This window comes from Neovison vison, chromosome 3 (genome assembly GCF_020171115.1).
Source record: "Neovison vison isolate M4711 chromosome 3, ASM_NN_V1, whole genome shotgun sequence".
Lineage (NCBI taxonomy): Eukaryota > Metazoa > Chordata > Mammalia > Carnivora > Mustelidae > Neogale > Neogale vison.
Genome location: NC_058093.1, coordinates 40,418,159 through 40,440,769, shown reverse-complemented (window position 1 = coordinate 40,440,769; position 22,611 = coordinate 40,418,159). Strand labels below are relative to the sequence as shown.

General features: G+C 46.7%; 1 protein-coding gene across 1 annotated transcript in view; it reads right to left on the bottom strand.

The window, feature by feature from the left end:
* The window catches only part of DIS3L2 (DIS3 like 3'-5' exoribonuclease 2), a 366,805-nt gene that overhangs the window by 52,541 nt on the left and 291,653 nt on the right, over positions 1-22,611 (bottom strand). The window lies entirely within an intron of this gene.

The window sequence follows — 22,611 nt, the reverse complement described above, 5'->3', positions numbered from 1 at the left end:
CTCACGACGGAGGCTGCCCAGCACTTGTGCCCCAGCAACGACTTGTCTGCTAATCTCCACCTGGGAGAGGAAGAGGCCGCAATGACCTGCTACAGCACGGAGAGGGCTGGTTTCTGACAGTCCGGATACAAGAAAATTGCTTCTACCATGGCCGGATTCTTCTCATTTCTTCTCGAGCTGGAACATGTCTGTGGTTGTGTATTTAACTATCATGCTGTCCGCACTAGATGGGAAGCTCCCATAGAGAAATCCCGACTGATGACTCCTTGTGCTCCCCACAAACCTCTGTTGACTAAAGGGTTTCTAGATGAGAGGGGGGCTCCACAATTAGCAGGAGGAATACGGCTTCCATATGCAACAGGAGAGGCTGCCAAGAGCTTCGTGCGTGCAGGCACTCCTCTTTTATTTATTTATTATTTTTTTAAAAAAGATTTTATTTATTTGACAGACAGAGATCACAAGTAGGCAGAGAGAGGAGGAAGCAGGCTCCATGCCGAGCAGAGAGCCTGATGCGGGGCTCGATCCCAGGACCCTGGGATCATGACCTGAGCTGAAGGCAGAGACTTTAACCCATTTGGCCACCCAGGTGCCCTGGCACTCCTCTTTTAAACGTGAAGGAATGTAGGCTCAGGCCTCCCCGAAGTCAGCAATGTATCAAGCAGGTGGTGGCACCCCCAGAAATGGACCCCAAGCCTACCCAACTCCAGGATGCCTTTCCCATTCCCACTGGGCCACGCCTGCTGTTTCTTCTCTCACCAGCGGGCCACTGTGCTGGAGGAGGCAGGGGGCTGACAACCACTGACTTCTCTCCTCTAGATCCTAACAGACACAGGGCAGGAAATGGTGTTCTGAGGGTTGGTCTTCCAAGGCCTCCTGGCCAAGGCATCACCAAAGAACAAGTTGGGGGGGGAGGTGCGCTCCTCTGTTTGGCAGAACTGAAATCAAGAAGCTGGACTGAGAGGCCGAGCAGATGGAGCTGCCCAGTTTCAGATGGAAAGCTGGCCTGGAAGAAGAAGACGCATGGGTGGGCCCTCCAGAGGCCGTGGGCTGTGTGGACAATGGACGTGGCAGGTAAGGCCATGCAAGGGAGAGCAAGTGAGGAAAGGAGAGAGATGGGCTGGCTCTGCTTTTCCAGTTCAGTGAACCTGTCCTCTGGTTGACAGGCTCTGGCACAAAGCTCGTCAGGAATAAGACCAGAAGCAGAGCCACGGGCTTCTCACCCCAGTCGGCTAGTCAAAATACCGGATAGCAGGAACAAAGAGAGAAAAACAAGGTAACAACAACCACAAACTAAGATTAATATATTATTATGCTATTGAAAAAACAGATGGGCACTCACAGAGCTAATTTCTTTTATTTAAGTCATGGGCCCCTCTCCATGACTTCCTCTATAAGACGAAAGCCTCAGAAGAGATACTCTCTTTAGTTCCTTCTGGCCATCCATTTCACAATTCTGTGAGCAGGTGCCTGTCAAGCACAGTCCCCGTGTTGCTGGGAACTGTGCCAGGCACATAGGAGTCCAGGGGAGAAAGGACAGTCTCAGGTGGCAGAGATGACTGTCCCACTGGCTCCAGGGCTCGTGGGGCTCAGAGAAGGCTCTGGTAGAATGGCCTGCATGGAGTGGATGAGGCCAGAGCTGAGTCTGGCCTCAGAGAGGATTTGCAAAACACCAATGAGAAGTCCCTCATAATGGAAGAACACAGGACCTTTGGCCCTCCTAGGCCACAGACCACACTGGTCGTGTTCATCACTGTGCCTACCAGTACCTACCAGTACCTAACCAGTACCTACCAGTCTTTGGCGAAGCAGGCACTCACCAAGTAACTGTAGAAGGGATAAATGAGCACAACCAGTGAAGTAGAAATTAACATGCACTGTTCTGTGAATACAAATGGGATTGCTCTGATGACGGAAGTGGAGGGTACAACTTGGGAATGGGTAAAATAGTAGTGATGATGGTAACAAAAATGGCCAGGATTTACTGAGCTTACTCAGTAAGTCCTGTGCTAAGCACGTTAATGTGTTCTCTCGCTGGATTCTCTTAACAGCCTCAGAGGTGAGTGCTGTGGCTATTCCTACTTGACAGCTGGGGCATGGAGGCTGTGGGGATGGGCAACTTGTCCCCCATCCCATAGCTGCAGCCGTGAGATGGGAGCCCAAGGCCCTGACTCCCAGTTCAGCCTTTCCCAAAGACATGTGACAGAGGCTTATACCTGGACCCTCTTCCTGCCCATGTCCCCTTCCCAGGCCACCGGCAGCTCTCTGGCGCATACGGCTTTCTGACAGGAGACGGCCCCTGAGCTAAGACCTAGTCTTTCCTGGGTGCTGTGCCGGTGTGCCTCCCAGGTGAATGAAAAACTCGTTTTTTGTTTTGAGATCATTACAGATTTAGAGAGACTGTCAAGCTAGTGCAGAGAGGTCCTGTGTCCTCTTCACCGAATTTCCACCAAAGGTTACAGCTTATGTAGCTAGAACACGGTATCAGGCCCAGAAAGCAGACACCGACGCGCCTAGTTCTGTGTCATTTGGTCACACTGTAGATCTGTGGAAATGCTACTACCGTCTGGATAGAGAACTGTCCCCTCACCACGCCGCCTTCTCTCCCCCCATCATCTCAACCACCCAGCAACACCGCTCTGTTCTCCAGCTCTGTAATTTGGTCGTTTTGAGGATGTTGTAGAAATGGAATCGGTGTTTTAAGACTGCTCTTCCAAGTCATCCTAAGAGTATGACTTGATCCACTTGCTTCATTTGTAAGAGAATAGAAAACAGTGACAACCAACAAGAGAACAAAGCAGAATACGGAGAGCTTCTGTTGTTCTCACTCTGCCGCTTCTAGTATGTGACTTTTGACAAATTCCCTATCCCAAATCTCAGTCTCCTTGTCTGTAAAAATGGGTAGAAGATTTAAGGATTAAATGAGGTAACATGTGAAAGCACTTGGCAAGCGGCAGGCACTCAATAAATTCTAGCTGTTTGTTATTATTAATAATAAGCCAAGGAAGCCTCTGTGCCTCTTTATAGAAAATCAGCCTCTTAATGGTCACAGACAATTAAGGAAGTGACCACGCCAGCCCTTAAATGACCCCAGGTCATGATTCCCTTTGCTTCCCAAGACTCCACCGTGGAAACAACTGGGGACTTTTAAAAGGCGCTTCCAGCAGGCATCTTCAGGCGCACTCCCTCATGAGAACAAGCAGCCACTCCCCATGCCAGATTCACCAGGGGGCCGAGAATTCTGAAAGCGGGCCAAATGGCCAAGAGCTCTCTGTTTAGCACAGAAGGCCTCCAGAGGACAGCCGGGGTTTGTGCCGAGGCCCCCCCGACAGCACACTGAGCGCAGAGACGGGGATGGTGCCAGACAGAGGCAGGGGTCAGATGTGTGATTGAATTAGGTGCTGCATGGATACCCCACAAAGCTCAGCATCACTCAAAGGCTGGACGGGAGATGGACGACACCGGCCCACACCACCCACAAGGTCATCCTTACTATGACTAGCTATGGAAATCTGAAAAAAAAAATCTCCCCCAAAAATCACATATGCAAAGACTCCATTATATAGTCCAGAGAGCACTTGACTTTGAGCCTTTGAGTAGCTGGGAACCCAGCACAAATGGCTGGCTATATCTTAAGCAACATGCCCAAGGCCCATTGAAAATGGACAAAAACGGGTATTCAGGATCCTTCATGATTTACTGAAAGTGCCATTGTCTGTGCCTTTGCATGGCACCAGCAGGGGTGGGATCAAGGGCACCCTTCCTGATGGCGGGGTCACCCCATGTGTCTCCTGTTCCCTTGGACTTTTCAACTCCCCTGGCCTGCATTCACTCACTCACTTTCTCTTCTTTGAAGTTAAAGAATACTGCCTCATCTATCACTGACAATGTTGCGTTTCAAAGGGACTGGGAGTGAATTCACTTTTTTTTTTTTTTTTTTTTTTTAAAACAAATGAGAAGGGTTCAGCTGGGAAGAGAGAAAAAGAGGTGAGGGAGGGAGGGAGGGAGGGAGGGAGGGACAAAGAGAGCTAATGATGGCTGCTTTCTTCCAGCTCCATGCTGAGGGGAAGCCCTTGTGTGGCATCTAGGCTCTGGGTGGGGGGACAGAAGTCTCATGCCGCTCCCCAATGCCCATATGTGCTCACCTAGCCTCGCTTTCTAGGCTTCCTATTGTTTTTCCAGGCCCGCTTACTGGACTTTGGAAGGCATGCATGTTTCTTCTGCTTACCTCGAACAGGGGAAGTAAAGGCACACCAGACTTGCTTGGCTGGCTGTTCTGTGAGCGCCTTTAACCAGATGGTCCAAAGCACCTCAAACTCAGAGAGTCCCCGACTGATGCCTACTCCTCCTTCTCCTGGGGGTTCTCCTCGGTGGCACCCCAGCTGCCTGGATGCCCAGGCAGAAAGCCAGGGTATCCAGATGCACCCTCTCTCTTTCTGGGGTCTGATTCAATCTCTTCGGTATCTTCCTCATCTGTGCCTTCTGTCAGCTGTGTGACCTCAGGTTGGGGCCCCAGAGGGTCTCATGTGGACTCTAGCTGCAGCCATCTAACTGGCTTGACTGAGATCCACCTTGACCCCTTCCCAATTCATTCTCTACAGAGCTGCCAGAGAAAGCCTTCTAAAAAGAAAATCCCATCCTATCGTTCCCATATGTGAAATGCTTCAATGGTATATGATGAATTCAAGAAAGCACTCATATTTCAGGGCAGAGGGAAAAAGGTCCTCCATGACTGGCCTTCATTGTATCTCCAATAGTATCTCCTACTGCTCCCGTGAGCCCTTCCTACGACCAGCCATGCCATGGTCTGCTCCTCCAAGAATATATCAAACCTGTGTGCTGCTCTCCCTCAAACATCCTTGAAGAAGCCATTCCTGACTCTCAACTGCCCTCCTTCACTAGAACAGGAATCTTCTCCCAGATTCTATAACCTAGTAGGAAGCACACTCTGAACCATGTGTTTCTTAGAGACAGGGCCATGTCTTACCTGTCTCGTGGTGACTGACATAAAGTTGATAATCGATGTTGTTTTCTGAATACTTTTGCTGCAGTGTATTTTCCCATGGATGAAAGATGGCAGGCCTCTACTTAGCTTGGCTGGGGTTTGTTGTTTCACAGATTTCTATCAAACATTAGCTGCACATCCTTCCCAGGCAAGCAATCCTTGGCCTCTCACCCATAACAGGCTTTCTTCCCACCAAATTACACTCCAGCTGTTCTAGGGAAAACCCAATTCCAATGGCAGTCATAACTAGCAAGCTGTCTTGTTGACTATAATTTTTAAAAGCCTCTTGGTTATGAGATTAAAGCATGATTGGGTGACTCACTGACATGGGTGTTTGCATGTAATCGACAAAGTCCTGTGCTTGGCACCATTTACCCACCCAACTTTGTGCAGCAGTCAGAAGGATTTATCTGGAAAGTTCAGAGGTTTTTCTCTTATCATCTGCACCCTCCTTTAAGAAGATACAAACTTCACTTTTATGCCAAATCTTAAGCCAAACAAGCCTCATATCTGTTTAAAAGCCACTACTGAGGCAACTTCTAATGCTGCACCTCCTTTCCAGATGGTTCATGGTGGGCACCATGCCTGGCAAGGCTCTCAGGATGGACCCATCCCAACTGTATTCAGTTATATGGTTATATGTCTGTCTCAGTTATTGGGACTGTGTTAAAAAAAACTGGGCCTAGGAAATAAGCGTCCTTAAAAGAAGGAAGAACTGGGTGGCTCAGTGGGTTAAGCCGCTGCCTTCGGCTCAGGTCATGATCTCAGGGTCCTGGGATCGAGTCCCGCATCGGGCTCTCTGCTCAGCAGGGAGCCTGCTTCCTCCTCTCTCTCTCTGCCTGCCTCTCTGCCTACTTGTGATCTCTCTCTGTCAAATAAATAAATAAAATCTTTAAAAAGAAAAAAAAAAAAAAGAAGGAAGAACTAAAATGTAAATCCTAAAACAAGAAAATTTCCAGAAGAGACAGAGAAAAATCTTTATGATCCTGGGTTAGTCAGACATTTCTTAGGGCACCAAAAGCAAAATCCTTGACAGAAAAATTTGATCCACCAGACTTCATCAACATTTACAGCTTCTGCTCTTCACAGAGAGAGTAAAGAAATAAGAGAATGCAAAGACAAGCCAAAGACCTGGATAAAATATTTGTAAATCATATACCTGAGAGAGGGTTTAGGTCCAGAATATAAGAACTCTCAACATTTAGTAATAAGAAACTAAGCCACCTAAGTAAAAAATGGGTGAAAGATATGAAAAGGCACTTCATTAAAAAAGATACGCAGACAGCAAATATGCCCATGAAAACATGTTTGTTTAACATCATTAGTTAGTAGGGAAACGCAAATTAAAACCACCAACAAATGGGGCACGTAGATGGCTCAGTTGGTTAAGCGACTCCCTTTGGCTCAGGTCATGATCCTGGAGTCCGAGGATCCAGTCCCACATTGGGCTCCCTGCTCAGCAGGGAGTCTGCTTCTCCCCCTGACCCCTCCCCCTTCTCATGCACGCTCTCTCTCTCAAATAAATAAAAATCTTAAAAAAAAAAACCAATGAAATACTTTTATACATGTACTCACATGACTAAAAAATAAAACAAAATAATCCAACAAAAACCTGACAATAGCTAGTGCTGGTAAGCATGTAAAGAAACTAAAACTCTCATACATTGTTGGTGAGTGGTACAGCCCCACCTAGAAAACAGTTTGGCAGTTTTTGTTTTGTTTTGTTTTGTTTTTTGAGAGGGAGGAATGTGGGGAGGGGCAGAGGGAGAGGGAGAGAGGAAATTTTAAGCAAGGCACTTTTCCCAGTGCAGAGGCTGACCCAGGGCTTGAGCTCATGGCCTGATCATGACCGGAGCCGAAATCAAGAGTTGGAAGCTCAACTGACTGAGCCACCCAGGTGCCCTTGTTTGGCAGTTTTTAAATCAAGTTAAACAGACACTTGGCATACGATCTAGCAACCCCCTCCTCCTTCTAGGTATTTACCCAGTGAAATGAAAACTATATCATTAACGCCTGTAGGTGTTTATGGCACCATCACTCTTTAATTGCCCCAAGCTGGAAACAACCCAGATACCCTTCAACTGGTAAATAGATAAACAAACTGTGGGCCACCTACAGTATCCTGGAACACTTACTCTACAATAAAAGGGAGTGACCATTGATACACATAACCACACAGTAAACCTTGCAGGCATGATGCTAAGTAAAAGAAACTAGACTCAAAAAGCTACCAACTGCATGACTCCCTCTGTATGACATTCCGGAAAAGGCAGAACAATGGAAACAGAAAACAAATCAGAGGCTACCATGGGGAGGAGGGTAGAGGGGAGAGCAAGAGTACGAAGGGGAAAGTTGAGATTTCCTGGGGTGATAGAACTGGGGGAAAAAAAAAAGGAGAAAAGGGCTTTTTACTGTATGTAAATTATACCCTACTAGGAAAAAAAAGTAATTCTGGCTACAAATGTGGCTGGTGGGTATAGTGCTGAAGGTGTTATGGGTTCCTCGTGATTGTATATAGAATCGGCCTTTTTACAGAAATGCCAAACAGGACTTGGGAGCTGATCAAGCCCACAAACAGTAAAACAAATATAAGTCAAAACAATAATAAAATGCCATTTTCAACGTATCATAAAAACGAAGATTAAATAAAACCCACAAACTCTCCATTTGGTGAGATGCAATGACAATGCACTATTGTTCCTGCTGGGGAAAGCCTAAATTAGCTTAACCTTTCTGGAAAATCACCTGGCAGTTTGTATCAAAAGCTTTGAAAACGCACACCCTTTAGGATACATAGAAAAATGTTATGACCAGGTCATGGATGACTGATGCCTCTGCTGGCCTTACTTGTTAATCTCTAAATTTTTATAAAACAAACAAGTATTACTTTTCTAAGAAAATAGTATGTTAATCAAAAAGAGAAAAGTATCACAAAAAAAAAGAAAGAAAGAAAAAGAAGTCCCTTCCATTCAGTCATTCCAAGAAATTATTCTGAAGGAAATAATCCAAAATGATTTTTAAAAATTTTATGCAGGGGGCGCCTGGGTGGCTCAGTGGGTTAAGCCGCTGCCTTCGGCTCAGGTCATGATCTCAGGGTCCTGGGATCGAGTTCCGCATTGGGCTCTCTGCTCAGCAGGGAGCCTGCTTCCCTCTCTCTCTCTCTGCCTGCCTCTCCATCTACTTGTGATTTCTCTCTGTCAAATAAATAAATAAAATCTTTAAAAAAAAAAAAGGAATATTAAAAAAGTTTTTTATGCAGATAATTAATTGCAGTGCTATTTATAATAGCAAAAGCTAAAAGCAGCCCAACTGGGGATGCATTACATAAACTGTGCAATATTCTGCCTCACTTCTCTGAGAGACTTGGAGTAGGAAGGGGAACTCCATCTCCCTCCCTTCTCGCCTCACAAACCCTGCGAGGCATCCCCTATTTGGGAGTCTGGTCCCAACCCCTGCGTAGCAGAACGTTTGGCTCAGGGGCTGGTAGGAGAGGCCTCATCTTCACCCCTGCACCTCCATTTCAAGCCCTTCCCCTCTGTCTAGACCCAACTGCAGGATCGCAAATGAGGGGAAGGCTTTCTAGGCCACAGCCGTCGGTGACCCCCACGGCCCCATGGTAGCCCTGTAGAGATGGCTCTTCCGTGAGGACAGAAATGGGGTCTTTCTCAGCATCTCTGGCCACACAGCTAACAGGCATTTGCTGTTCGGTGTTAGGCTCTGTTGTAAGCATTTTAAGGGTACAAGACACTAACCTAACAGGACCCTGATGGCATTTTACCAACGGCATCTCAGGAACATCATCTCTACTTTTTTTTTTTTTTTTTAAAGATTTTACTTAAAAAATATTTTTTTATTTTTAAAGATTTTTATTTGTTTATTTGACAGACAGATCACCAGTAGGCAGAGAGGCAGGCTGAGAGAGAGGGGTGGGGGGTGGGGAAGCAGGCTCCCTGCTGAGCAGCGAGCCTGAGGCAGGGCTTGATCCCAGCACCCTGAGATCATGACCTTAGCCGAAGGCAAAGGCTTAACCCACTGAGCCACCCAGGTGCCCCAAAGATTTTACTTTTAAGTAATCATAACATGGGGTTCGAACTTAAAACCCCGAGATCAGAGTTGCTCACTCTATGGACCAAGCCAGACAAGTGACCCACGTTATCTCCATTTTATGATTATCTCAGGAAGATGTTATCTCATTTTACTGCTTATTATCTTAGGAAACCGAGGCACAGAAAACTAAGAGTCACACAGCTGAGTGCAAGGGTCAGGGTCAGAAACAAGGTGGACCCGCCCAGGGTCTGCTCTCTAAGTTTTCACTGACTTGTAGCTGGTGGCAAAAAGAGAAATGGGATCTGGACCTAGGCCAGTCTGGAGCAGAAGCATGTACCAAAGGGAAGTTCAAAGCTAGGCCTCTGGGCAACCAGGACAGATCTCCACAGGAACTGAGAAGTCCTCGGCAACAAGGAGTCAGGAATCAAGTCCAGGAAGCAGGATGGCCAAGCAGGCGGAGAAAAGGGAGAAGCTTCTGAGCTCTGCCCGTGTTGTGCTTCAGCTCAGGAGCGCGTCCCTGCACGCCAGCCGGGGAGGTAAAAAAGACTTAGAGCGCGGTCCCAGGGCTTGGCTGGAGTGGAGGGCAGGAGAACGGAAGGGGAGAGCTCCCTTGTTATTTACAGAAGGAAACTGATTGCAGCAAAGCAGTTTCAGACTGCTGCATGGCCCAGCCTACATTCTCAGAGCTCAGTAATGGTTCCCTGTTCATATGTACTTCAAACCCAGTGGACTGTTATTCATTAGCAAATTTTCCTATTTAGGAGCTTGCCAATTTAATGCTGACAAGCAGATAAGAAACCTGCTGGGATTCCCTCCCTGGGTGTTGCCCTTCAGGGTCTGGGCTCATTTCTCTCTAATCTGGCAGATTTCCTTTACCCCAGGGGGTCACAATTCAAGGGGCAATTAAAGAATTTCTAATTTATTTTCAGCATTTCCAGTGTTTTTCTTATAGCAAATTGCCAATTTCTATTTTGTACAGGAGAAAACTTTTAAAAATAGATTGACCTTGTCTCTAATTGACTTTTCAAGTGGCCCCTTCCAACCATAGCCAGTGTTCTCATACAAAACACCTAGGCAGCCACTTCCACTCAAACCCAGTGCGACCTATCATCCAAGCTTTTCCCTCACACCTCCTTCTTCTATTTGTATCCCATTTCCTCCATAAGACATTAAGCTACTCTGAGGGGTGGGACACGGAAAGCTGGGATCATGTTCTCTTCTGTTTGTCCCCAATACCTGGAACAGTACTTGTACGTGGTAGATATTTAAAAAAAAAAAAAGTGTGGGAAATTAAAAAGATAAGTCAAAAGGGATCAAGTTACAAAACACTTTGAAAGCTCTTAAATTCTCCTTAGTTGAAAAATGTCTGCCACATGCCATTTAAAAGGGGAATGGGAAGAGTGCTACAAAACACAGTGTTACAAGTAATATTCTGCTTTTAAAAATGTGGGAATTCCCTGAGGAATAACGGGACCAGCTCTTCAAGTTCTAGACTGGATGTAAAGTGGGCACTGAGTCCTGGAGCCCCCACCGGCTGCAGGTGACATTTACGGTGCCTGTGTAGTGCCAACACCACAGATGGGCAGGTAAGAAGTTGCAGCAATGTTATCTACTTTCTCCACAGCTGACGTTCAAGAATCCAGGCAAGGAGGGAGATGAAGGTAATAAAGAAATAAAATGATAACACAAAATGAATGAAAACCTATGAAATATTGCTATCTGGACCCCTTTGGAGCAGGCTTCCAGAGGAAGTGAGGTGTGTGGGACTGGGGTGATCAGCTGGAGGCCGAGGCTCTGTGAAGGCTGGGAAGGATGAGGAAGGGAGATGGGCTGGTGGGACACTGGGAACGTCAAACACAGGCCTCCGAAGGGGCCTCTGGAGCCAGGAGGCACTTGGGCCTGATGCAGCAATCCAGCCCTTCTCAAAGGCTGGTCTGGGATGAACAAAAGGAGAAAGAGGTTTCCCACAAAGCTCAGTCAAGTCACTGGGAAAGACTGCTTCATACTGTGAAAGATATCTTTCCCTCATTTTGGTGCTAAAATGTCTTCATTTGTGAAATCATGATGACAGTAAATAGTAACTAGCTTTTTAAGACAATGTCCTTGTTTGGCAAAATTAAAACTTAGCCATCCTAGATCTTGTCCTGGAAGAGCTACAGAAAGCTGACTGGTCCCTGAAATTTGCTTCAGGAGACTGCAGGTCCTCAAGTGACAGGTGAAAGCAGTGTTTGGGGGAACTCAATCTGGCAGCAGAGCTGAGGGCAGGCTGTGAACAGGAGCAGAGGCCCCCTTGGCTCCCCGGACCATGGAAACCGAAATCCACTGGGCTAGCCCTGAGAAGCAGTCATGCTAAAATCTCAGGGTCAGCTGCTAGGGTTCCCTTTCCCCAATGCAGGTTTTACTAACGTCAAAGGATTCCACATCTCTTACGTAGCTGTTTGGCTCACATTCGAGTGACGTGGGCTGTGACATGGGGGCAGGCTGAGGACGTGCAGAGAGTCCTGTGAATAGAAATGGGAGAGGCCAAGCTTCCTAATCAATTACCCGAAAGACTAAGCCCCCAGGAGCCAAATCTTTTCTGTCTGTTGAGGCCGCTAACCTGAAAGTCTTACATCTCAGAGCGGAACAAGGGATGCTGGCTGCTGCCCTGCTTGACCCCCAGAAATTTCTTATATATCATCTCGTCAGCATGAGAGCCCTTGGCCTCCCTTCTCTGCCCCATGGAAATGCTAGGGACTTAAGTTTGAGTCATCTGGGCACACTCTCAACCCCAACTGTGATGTGAGTTATCTACTCTGCTCAGACAGCCCAGCAGCCTAACACAGAACCCCTGTCTTGTGCAAACCATTTCCATGAGAAGCAAAATCAGACTCCGATCAGAATTCATGGAGGGAGCAGCGACCAGGATCCCATCGTGGTACACAGATCATTTCCATTTTGTCATGTGGGTGGGGGATAGCAGCTGACATTAGCTTACCCCAGAGGGAGTCTCTGTGGAAGGTAGGTGGCGGGGGGATCTGGTGCCTTGCCCACCTTTCCATGTGGGCAAGCCAGGTCTCTGACAAGCCTGGACATCTCCGTTCCCAGGGTGGTACAATGGGGGTCTCTGCCTTCCCCTGGAGAGCCTCTGCTGCCAGGCTCCCCTTGGGGACACAAGCTCCCTGGTCTGAGGACACAGAAGTGATGCCTTAGAAACACTGCCAGTCCCCTGGGGGGCTGGAGCTTCTTGCCTCTGCACACCTGTCTGGGCAGCTCCACCTTGAGAAAGTCCTCATTACACCCTGTTCTAAACCCTGGATCCCTTGGCGAGGAATCAAACACCCAACCCTTCTATTCAAAGAGGGGAGGAAACCTCTGATTTATAATGTGCATTTAATTCTCTTACGTAAGCACCCCTCTCTTTGAGAGCTACAGTCCCCTGTCCAGGTCACAACTACCTTCCTCTTTTTAAAAAAGGCCAATATACACAGAGATGGTCAGAGGCCTTGAACTGCCTGGTTAGAAACAAGCAGCGTGCAGGGGGCGGGAATACAGAGACGAACAAGACGCTGTCCTTACCCTTCAGGAAGTCACAGTCTTAGAGATGGAGACAGGGAGGAAAATGGGAAATGACAAAGCAGTGGGACAATATGATTAAGACAGGCAATGGGTATAAATAAAGTGCTGGGGAGCCCAAAGTGGGAGGAGGGGAGGGAGAGCGGGGGAGGGGCTGGCCAATGCAAACCTCTCTGTAGCAAAATTGCAGGTGCCTTCTTCAGGTTCTTGGAAATGAAGACAGGTTTATGGGGGAGGGGTTGCTTTCCCCCTCTGTAAGAAATAAGCCTGGAGGGGCGCCTGGGTGGCTCAGTGGTTTAAGCCTCTGCCTTCAGCTTAGGTCATGATCTCAGGGTCCTGGGATCGAGCCCCACATCGGGCTCTCTGTTCAGCGGGGAGCCTGCTTCCCCCTCTCTCTCTGCCTGCCTCTCTGCCTACTTGTGATCTCTGTCAATCAAATAAATAAATAAAAATGTTTAAAAAAAAAAAAAGAAAGAAGCCTGGATACAGGCAAGTAGAAAGCAGCAGCAGGCAAGTGAAAAGCTCCTAGAACTGGGACGGGACCAAGTCCACTCTGTAAAGTTATATAAGAAGCAGTCTTCAGAATTCTGCTGAGGATTTGTACTGCCCTTGTGGGCAAGAAGAAAGCACCAGCCCTCAATCCTCCTCTGCGGCCACTGCTTGGGAGGGGGGGCACTCTTAGGGACCCTGGAGGACACTGAGTGGTGAAGGTCACACTTGGCGCATTCCCGGGTACACGGCCTGGTAGGGGCCATACTTCTGCTCCCTCTAATCACTCCAACCAGAGTTCTTTTTAGAACATTAACTTCTGGGTTATTTCAAATGCTTGAACCCACTTGAGCTGCCTTCTCTGATCCAAACTTTTATCACCAATAGAATATTTCATTCTCAGTCTGACTTGTGTGTCTATTTCTCAGTGGGTTCGGGACTCACGAGGAGAGAGGAACACGATGGGCTTTATGCCATGTTGTCCCAACAGAGTGGCCATTCCTTGCCCTTCAGCTCCCCCGTCACCAGTCGTGTCCTTCCCTGGCACCACTGTGCGAGTCAGCCTTCCCTCCCCCAGCCAGCCCTCTTCTACGAATCCCATTCCACCTAAAAACCTATACCTTCAGCCCTGAGTCAACGGACTATGCCCTTGCTTTTATCTTATTGGAGTTTCTTGTAAGTACACAGAGTTCTTCTCAAGTTCACTCTGTAACTGGAAGGTAGAGAGTTGGCCTTCCACAGCCTCAGGCTCCTTTAGAGAACTATGGGCAGTACTCGTAACACAACGGGAACTTAAGAAATATCTGTCCAGTGAGGGTCCAAGATCATGTCTGAGTCTGTATTTTTAACAACTTCCAGAATAATACTACCTGTATTCCTTCTAATTTTTAAAAATTATGAGTAAATGACTATGTGACATGCCTAAGGGAAGAGCACATGAAGAGTTTGGGGTTTTAATAACAAGCTACTCGGCACAGTTACTCCGCTACTTAATGATATATTTTCGTTTTTATGCACATGTTAACAAGCCACAAACAGTGCTCAGCTCCCACAGTGGCTGTAATTCGTGTTACTTAGCTACAACTAGGTCAAGTTTTCAGGTCTGTCTCTTGTTCATGCCTTGGGATGCATAAGTAGGGACTGGCTTCCCCGATTCCATATGAAAGTAGGGATGCCATCAGAGGCATGACCGGGGCTCTCTGTGCTGCCAGGTCCTCCCCAAAGCCTGAGGCTGCAGCTTGTTCTGTCCAGCTTTCCCCCTCGCTTCACAGAGGCCGTGCTAGATGGCCTGGCGGCTGACTCGCTCAAAGGAGCACAGATTCTTGGCTGAAGATTTATTTATAAATGAGCTAGATATGCTTAAATGAAAACTTTGCTAATAGAATTAGTATGAAGCTGGAAACTGGGAAAAACTTACAGACTGATATTCTTTAAACAATTTTTTTTTTTTAAATTTTTATTTATTTGAGAGAGAGAGAATGAGCGAGGAGAAGGTCAGAGAGCGAAGCAGACTCCCCATGGAGCTGGGAGCCCGATGTGGGACTCCATCCTGGGACTCCAGGATCACGCCCTGAGCCGGAGGCAGTCGTCCAACCAACTGCGCCACCCAGGCGTCCCAGACTGATATTCTTTAAACCTCACTAATTCTAGAACTCTCTCCATGCTTGAAATAATGCACATCTGTCAACACTGAAACAGAAGCCCTGAACTTCTAGTGGAAACCTTCCTGGACTGTTTCCTACTACACTGAAGAAAAGCACAGCGATTCTTATGGTAAAGCCATACTGGGCTCTTTAGTCTTAATTCAGTTTGATTTCTTTATAATTATTCATGTCAGGCCAACCCAAGGCTATTATACACAGGAGGTAAGAGCCACAGAAGAAAGGCTACTGAATTTCCAATGTTCTTTGAGGATCTGAACATGCAACAGTAATTCTCAACATCATTTCAAAAAGGACGGGTTTCTTTAGGGATTCTAATGAGAGGAAAGAAGGATCTCATTTTGGGGTAGGAGGTCGCTCTCCGGTCTCAGCTTCCAAAAAGGGGTTAGCAAGATGCTTTCAACTACCCCTCTCAGCCATTTAAAATTTTTGGACTGTAGTGGAGCCTGAGGGGCTCAGTCTTTTAAGCGTCTGACTTTTGATTTTGGCTCAGGTCATAATCTTAGGGTCCTGAGACTGAGCTCTGTGTTGGGCACTGTGCTGAGCGTGGAACCTGCTTGGGATTCTCTCTCTCCCTCTCCCTCTATAGGCACTCTCCACCCCACTCACGCTCTCTCTCTCAAAAAAAGAAAAAACCTAGGCTTAATTTTAGGTTGAGTATTTTTTGTAATGGCTAATGCTAGAAGAGTCTATGTGTGACACTGCTCTTTGTAGGCAAGACCTCATGAAAGTAAAATAAAATAGGAATGATGAAGGAATAATCCAAGACCACAGCCATTGGGACACTGCAGGAGACTAGGACATGCCTTTGAGAGAGAGAGATAGAGAAGGAAAGAGGGGCAGGGACAGACAGATACATACACTCAGTATAGACACAGAACTCCTGACAGGTATTCCCACCCATATTCATAGGCTACTGGAAGGAGCAGAAGTTGGCACAATCTTTCTGCAAGAGAATGGGGCACTGTTTGAAGATTCTTAAATATGTCTGTCCCTCTGATCCTATCAGCATAGTTCTAGGACCATCCTAATGAAATCATCAGAATCAGCGTTAAAGACTTAGGATACAAGGTGGCTATGGCACTATTATGTATAACATTAAAAAAAAACATAATCTAAATATCGACAATTGGGTCATGGCTAAATGTTCCAGAGTTTACTAATATGAAGAAATATTACAGATGCATTATAATGGTTTAGAAGAATTTTGAATGACATGGGAAAAAACTCATTCCATAATATTAAAAAGCAGAATATGAAAATTATATGTATGTTATGCTAACCACTCCTCCCTCCTGCCATGAAGTGTTAAGGAGGATATTCAAAAGGAACCATAAGACATTTAAATATTAGCAGTGGCTATTTCTGGATGATGGAGTTATAGGTGGTTTTTATTTATTCTTTACACTGTTGTATTTTCTAAATTTTATAATATTAGAATATACTTAAATACCTTTTCATAGATCAAGGAATTTACTTATGCTTTTATAATCTGATACAAAGATTCCTTTCTAAGGGAAAGAGGGGTTCAATGGGGCCTACCTAAGAACTGGGACACATGGAAGGGTTTCTCACCTGCCTGCCTACCTAGTGCCCCATGGCTGCTCATTCTGGAGTCTTCCCCAGAGCTCATTCTCCTCATCACCAGCACCTGGCACACACCATGTGCCCAGTAAAAGCTTTCAGAAGGTATGCGGAATGAAGGACTCCATGACTCAGACAATAGAGACTGATTCGACAAGCACGTCTGACCATCTGACCAGCAGCTTGCCCCGGTGCTTTACCGGGGATGTAAATAATAAGACCAAGGAAGAGTGAGGCAGGATGAATAGCCTATTCTTTCTACCTTGCGCCAGATATCATATGGTACAAAAATTCAAAAGCAGAGAGCTGGAAGGCTCATTTTTTGCAAACGACTGTACTGAAGGCGAGAACAGAAACATTCTTCACTGTAACTTTAATAAACATACGAGTCAACAAAACCTATAGCTACATACAACAGCGGGGGTGGGGTGGACCCCCCGTAGAGCTGGCTTTGGCCACGAGCATGCCCACCCCACCAGCGGGTGAGAAGGCAGAGCCAGCCTCTCTCTCTGCAGGCGGGCTGGGGAGGAGACCCAACTGCGAAGAGGCTGCCAGCTCGCAGAGGTGGGAAATGAGAGCGGCTGCTCTGTTTGCCTCTGGCTAATTAAAGCTACCTGCCTGTAACTAGGGTAAGGGAACTGGTGCTGATCTGATTCATTCCTCTACTTCTGGCCTCTGATTGGACCTGCTAAACGTGGTACTAATCAAAGGAATAATTTACTTAATTGCATGAAACCACCCCCAGAGCTAACTAAGCCCCGCTGTTCTCCATCACCTCGCCTGATTCCCTGGTGCGGTGATTATGAGCCCTGAAGAGCCGCTGGGTCCCAGAGCTGAATTTCAGGTGAGTGGCGGTCAGCAAGCTATGGACCCCCGGCCAGATCAAGCCTTCTACCTGCTCTTATACAGCTAAAAATGCTTTTTACATTTTTAAAAATAATTTTTAAAAATACTTTATTTATTTATTTGACAGAGAGAGAGAGAGAGAGATCACAAGTAGGCAGAGAGGCAGAAGCAAGCTCCCTGCTGAGCAGACAGCCCGATTCGGGCCTCGATCCCAGAACCCTGGGATCATGACCCTGAGCCAAAGGCAGAGGCTTAACCCACTGAGCCACCCAGGCGCCCTCTTTTTACATTTTTAAATGATCGAAAAATCATCAAAGGGAGAACACTATTTTATGAAATGAGAAGGATGTCAAGTTCAAATTCCAGGGTCCTTAAAGCTTTCTTGGCACACAGTCTGCTCACTGGTTTGTCTGTGGCTACTCTCATGTCGCAACAGCAGAGTTGGGGAGTTGAGACAGAGGCTGTATGGCCCACAAAGTCCCCAATATTAACTATCTGGCCCTTTCCAGCAAGTCTGCAGACTCCTGACTTCAGGGCTGGGTTAGCCCAAGGACATCCAGAATAGTACTCCACAGCAGCTTGGGTCCCAAGGTACTTAAAAATTATTTCACTATCAAGTTTATCTTTATAATCAAGTCCACTCAAAGAAAGTGCCCAATGTCTGGGCTTCAAATCCTGCCAGGAGGGTGTCATAGAAGAGGTAGCTGAGAATTCGGTAAAGGCTCCTTTAGTTTGGAGGTATCACCCAAGATGGAAATATAAACTCTCCTTCACTACAACTTTCGCTAAATTCAGAAAGTCAAAGGCTCAATAGGAACCATTCACGTCCTTGACCACTTGCTGGGAAGACCCCAGAAAGGGCCGTTTCTCACAGGCCATCATGCGGGTTTCTCACAGAAGCCCACACACAGAGTAGGCTCTCTCCTGACTGAGGAATGTCAGGCTGAGAGAAAGCCCCAGAACACTGTAAGTGTAGCTTCCTGAAGATAATCAATTTTCCCTGAGATGTTTTTGTTTGAGGGTTCTATTTACCACACCGCTATCCTCCCTTGCTATCCTTTCTTAAAGGCAACCACTAAGACACAGAATGCTAAAAGGAGTCTGAGGCCATGTCAGATCACAAGCAGCATTCTCTTCCTCTCTAGAGAGAAAGCTGCCCGGGAGCAGACTTTGTGTTGGGCATAAACAGAAGTTTCAGGGAGCTGGGCATACCCTCAGAGCCTGTCTAGCAGGCCCGTGTCATGGAGCAACGACCGAACCAGAGTGAAGATGGAGGGCTTCTCAGTTTCCCTTCCCCAAAACTCGGTTTGCGTATGATTATAAACCGTTATGGTTCCTTTTACTACAAAAACATCTGGGCCCCGTTTGGGGGCATCTCCTTTCAAGAAACAGCAGTGACATATGTGATGATAAAGAAAATGAGACCAGGGGTGCCTGGGTGGCTCAGTGGTTAAGCCACTGCCTTCGGCTCAGGTCATGATCTCAGGGTCCTGGGATCGAGCCCCACATCGGGCTCTCTGCTCAGCAGGGAGCCTGCTTCCTCCTCTCTCTCTGCCTGCCTCTGCCTACTTGTGATCTCTGTCAAATAAATAAATAAAAATCTTTAAAACAACAAAAAAAAAAGAAAGAAAATGAGACCAGAATCTGTGGAAAGTCTAGAATTAACATGGCAGCGGGAAACGTGGAGATGGGAAATAACCACCCAGAAGCAATACTATTCAACTCCTGTGACCAAAAAGCACAAAGAATGCATTAGGCATCTGCATTTGCTTTTTGGGCAGTGAAACAAAGGGGCATCCTTTCACAGAGCTAGAACTTCTGTAGAACGACGTTTGAGCTCTAGGTAAAAGAGGGCTGTGACAGGAAGTGGGCGATCTGACCTTCAAGGCGGCCCTTTCCAATGGGTCCCACACCATAGTACATACACACCTTGGTCGTATTTGATAGCACGCTGGGGACAACTTCAGCAGGCGGACCCTGGGGACTGGAGCCAGCCCAGGCAGCCCTGAGGGCTGAGGGCGCACTGTATCCCATGTGGCTGAGGCCGCTCTGGCTGACACTGTCCACTGCAGTCGCCCGGTGGTCAAGCAGCTCCGTATTTCTGTGTGTTCTAACCTCTGAACTGGTCCGACCCTGGCTGAACAGATAGGTGCTACCCTAGTACCCCCCACCTTCCTCATTCCAGAGGTCCACATGGTAAACTGACTTCCAGGAAAGGGAAAACTTCTGGTTTAGCAGATGTATTCCACATCCAAGGGCCTATTGTGTGACAGGCATGGCCTCTCTAATTGAGGCGAATGTGAAAGGGCATATTTTTTTTAAGGACTAACCAAAAATGTGGACATGGTGGAATGAGGCAAACAAAGCTGCAGGGAGAAGCTCCAAACGGCCGGCTACACCAAATGTACCAAGTGGATTTTTGCGAGGGCAAAGGCAGGCAGCAGGCCTGGGGGAACAAACCCGGTCACCCCTGAATGGGGCCATTGAGCTGATTTATAAAGGATCTTGCCAGTGTCCCTTGCTGTGTGAGATTGATGTGTTCTTCCTTCCAAAGCTGTGGTCCACACAACTTGTTTTCTGGGGAACCAAGGAATCCACTCCAAGGATGTACATCCATTATTTTCAAACCTTAATTAACTGGAACCCAATTAGGACTTTTGAGGGCTTTTTCTCTCCCTCACTTTGAAGGAAAACTTTTCTCTCTTAAGTCAGCATGATGTAAATGGAGGAAAACTGAACAAAGAATCAGCTATCTGGTTTCTTGCATATAAGCAATTCACTTAACCTTTGGGGGGCATCAGCTCACCAACATATAAATTGTGGGAGCCAATGAGATAGAAATATCTAAGGTTGTTTTCAGCAATTAAATTCTGATTCTACGATAAGCCAACAGATCAATAACAATAATCTGTGATCATTCTTCTTCCTTGACTACCATACCCTTCCTACTGTGAGTTGAGATCACCTAACAGTGACCTTTTATAGTTTTATAGTTATAGAGCATTTCTTATATTTAATCCAATAAAACATTCTAACAATCTGATAGGGTAAGATCTCTAAGATGTTATAACAGAAGCCCTCTCATTTGAGGTGCTTGAAGGAGTGGTTAGTAAGTTATTGTAGGGGCTGGCTAAGGAGGAGAATCAGGGGCGCCTGGGAGACTCCATTGGTTAAGCATCTCACTTTTGGTTTCGGCTCAGGTCATGATCTCAGGGTTCTGGAATGGAGCCCCGTGTTCGGCTCGCCGCTCAGCGGGCAGTCAGCCTGAATTCTCTCTCTCTCTCTCTTTCTCCCTCTGCCCCTCCCTCCACTTGCCCTCGTGCATGCACTCTCTAAATAAATAAATAAAATCTTTTAAAAAATAAAGAGGGGAATCGTACATGGGATATATTTATAACTAATCATTTAATTTACATAAATGTACATTCATTCAGTTTTTCAAAATATAAAACTTTTTTTAAGACGTTATTTATTTATTTGACACAGAGAGAGATCATAAGTAGGCAGAGAGACAGGCGGAGAGAGAGGGGGAAGCAGGCTCCCCGCTGAGTAGAGAGCAGGATGTGGGGTTCGATCCTAGGACCATGAGATTATGACCTGAGCCAAAGGCAGGAGCTTAACCTACTGAGCCACCCAGGTACCCCAAAATATAAAGCTTTTTAAAAGAGGATGATAATTGGGGGGCGCCTGGGTGGCTCAGCGGGTTAAAGCCTCTGCCTTCAGCTCAGGTCATGATCCCAGGGTCCTGGGATCAAGCCCCACATCAGGCTCTCTGCTCGGCAAGGAGCCTGCTTCCTCCTCTTTCTCTCTGCCTGCCTCTCTGCCTACTTGTGATCTCTGTCTGTCAAATAAATAAATAAAATCTTTTTAAAAAATTAATTTAAAAAAAGAGAATGATAATTGATTTCTACATTTTTTCTGAATAAATTACTCATAATTCATTGTCTATAATTTATGTTTTCTTTTTAATTTTTTTTTTTTTGAGAGAGTGAGAGAGTATGAGTGAGAGCGAACAGGAGAAGGGGCTCCATTTCACAACCCTGAGATCATGACCCGAACCAAAATCAGGAGTTGGACCGTTAGCTGCCTGAGCCACACAGGCACCCCACAGTTTTCGTTTCTTTAAGAGAGGGAGAACATAGACATCTGTAAAGCCATCTGAGTACAGAATTCTTCCTGAATTTTATCATTTTTCCCTCCTATTTTTATACAGTTGTCACACGCAAACAGCAGAATTTTTACAGATTCATCCTTACTGAATCTTTTCAGACAGTTTTAGTTTTCACAGAAACAATGGCTTTCTTTTTTATGCTCTTATCTGATCAGTATATCTTATTTGATTTGGGTAAACAGCAAGGTTTTTTGATGCGCGCAACTGCCCGGGTGGGAGCGGAGGCAGGAGGGAGCGTGAGGCAGGCTGCACAGTGAACCACGGGCACCGATCCCTGAGGAGACCCTGAGGCATCTGGGTGGAGAGTTCGAGACGGCAGAGGGAGAGGCCTGTCGAGGCCTTGGGAAGGAGGGCAGGGCTGGAGAGACAGATTTAGGCATCATCAGCATCCAGTTAGTAGTGACAGTCCTAAGAGTAGAAGAGTTCGTTCAGGGAGTGTGGATAGAGACAAAAAAGAGGGTGGAGAAGACTCCAACTAAAGAGAAGCCTACAGGGGACAGCAGAGGAAGAGGCTTCTGCAAAGGGACCAGCAGGATATTACTGGAGATGTCTGAAGAGAAGCAGAGAACCAGGAGGCGAGCTTCAAAGGCGAGCTTCCAAATGCAGAACCAAGTCCAGGAAACAAGAACCAAAAAGCATCCTTGGATCTGACAAGGATCCAGCCACTGGAGAGTGAGACCCTGGGTGTGTTCATGCCCCCACCAAGGATTTCCCTGAAGGAAGGAAGGGAGATAGTCTGTCATATCCTGTACCTTTGGTCCCTCTTCTCCCAGTCTGCTGGTTTCCCCAGCAGCCACTCGGCCTCCTGACTGCATTCACAGACAGGTCCATTCAGGCTGCCTGAGCTCAGGCCAGGGAAGGAGGAGTGTGTGAGCTCTAAAAGGTGCCCTGACTCCCTCAAGCACAGGGAGAACAGCGTGTCCACTTGCCCCAGATGCTGCTAACTTACTCCTAGGACCAAGAGCAGGAACTATTTGCAATGCTGGCTGAGAAGCATTAGTGACATTTATCACAAAAGCTAGGATGAAACGAAATCTTCAATTACAAAGTTTTAAAACAAAGCATTTTGAGATCCCTCCATGCTGGAAGGCTTGGACAAAGATGTCTCTGTGAGGCTGCCCCCTCGGCAGTGGTCTCCCTCAGCCAATCCTGTTGCTCAACTCATTTTTCAAATGCCTAGAGACTTCCCTCAGCCGATAGTGAGCAGGCAGAGAGAGCAGGTTCTCAGGGGTTTGGGTAAGAAATATATATGAGAA